This window comes from Parambassis ranga, chromosome 8 (assembly GCF_900634625.1).
Source record: "Parambassis ranga chromosome 8, fParRan2.1, whole genome shotgun sequence".
In the NCBI taxonomy this organism is placed as follows: Eukaryota; Metazoa; Chordata; class Actinopteri; family Ambassidae; genus Parambassis; species Parambassis ranga.
Window position 1 is genome coordinate 13,228,293 of NC_041029.1, and position 5,263 is coordinate 13,233,555.

Genomic DNA, 5,263 nt, shown 5'->3' on the forward strand with positions numbered 1-5,263 from the left:
TTACTTTAGAACAAAATTTGACCAAAGAAAAAAGTGATTAAAATACGAGATAAATTATTTTTTATCCTATCTGAGTTTGTTGTAAAACTATTCAAGGAACAAGAATGTAAAATAATGTATAATAGTCAGTAATGGGTGCTGATAGCATGTTGAGAGCTGTAGCTCTGTTTTGATTTTCACCTCTTTCAATAGCTCGCCCTTGTTCTGTAAAGATGAGAAGATGTAGTTCACTGAGCAAATTTTACTCAAAGCTAAACATTTCTTTTCATCTTTACTCCAAATTCTAATTTACTGTATTTGCAACATTATGTTAACACCATATGGGTAATTCATGGCACAGTTCAAAAATGTGTCAGGGTTAAATTCGCTAAAATGACAAGCACATGGTGCAACAGCTCCATAACAACCTAACAGTTTTATTCGTACAATACATCTGTGCATTTTTTTTATTGACAAAGAACAAAAAAATGGGAATAAATGATGGTTATGCTGAGATTTCTATGTTTCTATGTACAGTGTTACTGCCCCATTGCCTGTCTTGAACACTTCCTTCATCCTAATTTAAAAAAATGTGCTGTTCCAGGGATTTGTCAGCTTGTTCCTGACTCCACTGAACAGGCCACACCTGACGGACTGATGTATCCCTTTTCTGAACCTGCAAACCAGCTGGACATGATGGACATTCCAGTGTACTGTGTAAGTCATAAGCAGCCTGATCATCTATTATTCATTACTTTCATCATGAAGAGGCTCTCCATCCTCTTTTATCTCTCCATCTCCTCGCATTTTCCTTTCTGTCCTTCTCTCTTTTCCCCCCACTTAACTCCTTAATTCATCTGCACCCATTAGCTTCTATGGCAAAGAATAGCCTCACTCTGTTTGACAGAAGTATTCTGAAGCTCCCTCAACTATTATTTCTCCTTGATTTAACTCCATCTGTTCTCCTTTTAGATACTTGTGGCTCATTCTTTTCCCTTGTTCTTCGCCAGCATCATGTTCTTTTTCAAGGGCACTCATAATTATGTAGCTGATATAAACATTCTAGACTCTGTTTGTGGTGAATAAAGGTGATAGATTCAAAGGAGTAATAATTTATGCTTGCAAACAAACATCCAGCAGGGCAGAGCCACAGGCCACAGTGATGCAGAGGTTGCCCTCCTGTGGCGTCCTACTCGTCACCCTCACCTGCCACCGAGCTCCCTGGTTGCCATGCCAATCCACTTCAGCCTCGCCTCTGGGCCGACACAGCTTCATCATTAGCTGCTGTTGTCACGAGGGGATATTTCAAGCATCACTCTCGTCTCTGCCTTCCACTTTCCCTCATTCTATCTCGCCTCACCAGCACCACCCTCCCCGATCCTACGCTCATTCCTTGTGCAATAGATGCTTCAAGCATTTATCCACCCACCCCCCTCATGCTAGCTCAGCATGGCACCATACAGGACCCACGTCCCTGGACTCCCCTTTATTACCATATCATGAGATATGCCTTAGGCATGCAGCAATGCAGCTTGCCGCCTGTGTCTTTAAGAGGGGAGAGAGAGTATAATGTGTAATGGGAAGGAAATAAGGCATGGAGAGAGCAAGTGAGAGAGTGTGAATTTATCATGGGCAAAATTTGTGCTTCATTCTTAGCTGTGTGCTGAGCATCCCTGCACCGGCATGCACTGAAGAGTACGCCCATCTCTCTCCTCTGTTTCTCGCTCTCTCTCTCTCTCCCACCCAGCCTCTCCCTCACTCACACACACACGTGCTTGCACTGACACACACATTGCTGTCAGGAGCACTGCTGCTGGACCATAGCCATCTCGCAAAGGAGGTTCCAGCAGAGGGAAGAGAAAGCGAGTGAGACAAAGGGAAGGAGGACGGTAGAAGGCGAGGAGCAAATAGGAGTGTGGGAACCGGCACAAGGAAGGAGAGACCGTGCGCTTTGTGAAGAACAGAAAGCGAGGAACAGGAGGAGGGAGGAGAGAGGAAAAAAAGAGGAGGGGGAAACAGGAAACGCGATCACTTTCAGCTGCAGCGGTCCGTGTCGCAGCATGGGCAATGCACCATCCCAAGGCATGTCAACCCTATCTTTATGCATACTTGTATAGCAGGTATTTTTTGTGATTCTACGTGTTGTGCTAGTCAACCAGCTGGCTGTCCTCCTGTCACACTCCTCCTCACAGAGCAGGAGATGGGGGGTTGGGCTGAGGGCTCGTGGTGAGCGGCACTGCTTGTGGAGAGTGATGCTGTAAGGTAGCATCAGTTAATAGGTAGAGGGTTAAGAGTGTGGTACCTGGAGAGATTGGCTCAGAGAGATGTTCAGTGAGGATGCTAGAAACACTGGCTGGAGGCACCATGTGTGGGAGCAGCAAGAAATGGGAGGGGGGCTGGTATAGAGCAGAAGTACCATCAGGGAAGCAGGTGGTGCTGGGGTGTGTGTGTGTTTTTGTGTGTGTGAGAGAGAGAGAGACAGGGAGGTTACTAGTGAGAGATTTCTGTGTGTGGTTGAGCACAAAGTGTGATTGTGTATGTGTTGGTTGCAGCTGCTGTCAAATACATTGACATCCTAATAGAAGTGAAGACTCTAAGGCATGAGTGTGAAAGGCAATAAGACAAAGATAATTATGACAAATAAATAAATGTGGCTGCAATGTTACTATACTGAGGGGACATGGCAGGTCTGCCTCTAATGAATGGGGGATGGTATTGTAAACGGATGAACGGGTGGGTCAACTCCTTAATGTGATGCTCTTTCTGTTGACTTTGAGCCCTCTTCTTTTTTCAATCCATTTTATCTTTTTAGAATGTAAAATTTCCTTCTTCTTGGGCTAAGAAGCAAGTTTTACAGATTAAAAATGTAGTTAAAGTCTTCGATTACTGGTGAGAGTGCGGTGGATGTGTCTGTGTTCCTGTGTTTTAAGAATAAGAAATGGTAAAAATGAAGATATATCATAGGGGAAGAGTTGAAAGATTGTAGGGTTTGAAGTATGAAGGAGTAGAGAAGAATATACATAAGGTATGGTGAAACACTCCTGGGATGGAAAGGCTCTCTAACAAGTCAAGTATCTACATTTAAGATGCAAAGAAATAAAGAAAAGAGAAGAGGGGAAAAGGATAAATTCTCACTTTTCAGAGTGAAGGGCAGTGCCACACAGCTCAGGGAATTCATCCACATCAATTTTCCCTCTCTAACTCCTCACTCTCCCATCACCTTTTCTTCCTCCCCTCCTCTTCATCCCTTGCTTGCCTCTCACCAAGGGACAGTCTGGTAACCTAGTGTGGAGAAGGGAAGCAGACAAGAGGCAGAGAATATGAAGGACAGGGAAAAAATGAGAGGTTCAAAGGAACAGAAGACCAAAAAAGGGTTTGCTCGTAGATGGACAGGTAAGTTGCGATGCAGAGGTTTTTGCTGAGGCCATTTCCAACATAATTCTATTAAACAGTGCTGAGTGTTTAAATGAGGTCATTACTGTGTCATTGATAACTCAGAAATGGAGTTGTAGACGAACTTTTTGCTTGTCAGCTATGCTTGATGTAGAATATTGATGCCCTCAGCTTGTCTGGTCAGTTTTTGGCTGCTATTTTGTAGATGACCTTTTGAAAGGTTTCATTTCTACAGGCTGATATTTGAATTCTTTTGTCAGGCATTCTGTCTCACAGAGGAAATCTGTTTCAAGTTTGGGTGAAGGCTGAGACAAGCTGCAGTGGCATCAGACATTTTGCTCTGGCCAGAGGTCTGTGTGTGTGTTGGATTTTTTTGCTTTATCACTGTAAAGCTTGCCCTTGGAGTTCTGTCTGCAGTCAGTGTCTATCTTAGAAGGACTGACATAGATTAGCCTGAATAAAAACCCATGGTTGTCTTTTATCTAAAAGCAGCTGATGTTTGAGCAGAACATAGAAGATGCTAAAACCAAATGATTTTGTATACTGTATATACCGGCAGCATTTATTACCATTATACAGTTGGTGGCAATTCAAAGTACTAATTAAAAGTAATGTGCCGAAGACATATCTAATTGCTTTAAAGCCACCAGCGATGCAGCAGTTTGCCAGATCAGGCTTAGCCCTGCCAAGCTGGCCAGTGAAGAAGTGTGGCATTTACATGTGGTGGTCATACTTTAACTTCACCTGCTATTTCTACAAATAGAAGCTTCTTTATAAGCCCATTACAGAGTTTATCCAGTTCACACTGCAAGGTTAAATCATAACGAATAGATTAGGCAGACCGGGATGTTAAGCTCAGTATTAGCCTGCTAGAGAACTAATCGCTTATCGTTATGTTGCCACTGTGTGAGAGACTGCAGATCCTTGTAGCTTTATGTTACACCTTGTATGTTCAGCCGAGGTTTATGTCACACATGCCTGTCTGTCTGCGGATCCTCTCTAGTCGGGCAAAGGATGGTGTGTAGGAGGGGCCTGCAGTGACTGAAATGCTGAAATTATATCATAGCGTATAAAAGGAGTGTACAGGCAGAGACACAGATGAGGACATCTCACATGTGCTTTATTGGAAATAAATTCTGTACATTTGAACTAAGACCCAAGGTGCAGCTTGCTTTATTTTCTCTGATATGTGACAACATATATAGAGGAAAATACAGAGGATTTTGTTGCTGCCAGTGCAGCCAGATGTATACTGTAGGTGTGGAAGTAGGAGGATAAAGCTGAAAATGTGTTTGTCAGTTTCAGTCTGAGATTGGTCTGTACTTTGATACATTCATATTTGCATCACCATACCAAACTATAAGCAGACAGAAAATATAGAAAAGACATTTGTATTAAAAGCAACTGGTGTGCTGCTCTGTTTATCTTTTTCATTTGAATCCTGAAAGCAAAGACAGGTAGACTGTACCGGGTCATGTCTTCCTGCACCTGCCAGATATTTATCTAGCATGCAAGGACACAACCTCTGATGAACATTATATCCTTTGTTAAAGTCTATTAACTGCAGCCCACATATAATATAAGCCCTTTTGTAGAAATGTTTATCAACCACTGCATATAACAGTGTGTGTAGAGTCCCTATTTGTACTTATGCACCTGCTTATTCCCTAGGTCTCTGCCACACAAAGCTCCACCAGTGCTGCCTTGTGATTGGCTAATGATGATGCAATGTTTCATGGCAGAGGAGCTGCATGTTTTGAGGGCATTTCTGAAGTAATTGACCCTGCTGGGAATAGCAATACCAGAGTTGTCTTGATGTTAGTAAATCAGCTAAACAAAATATTAACAGGATAACCAGGCTCCACATATTCTAGGGCACAACCTCTCGTTC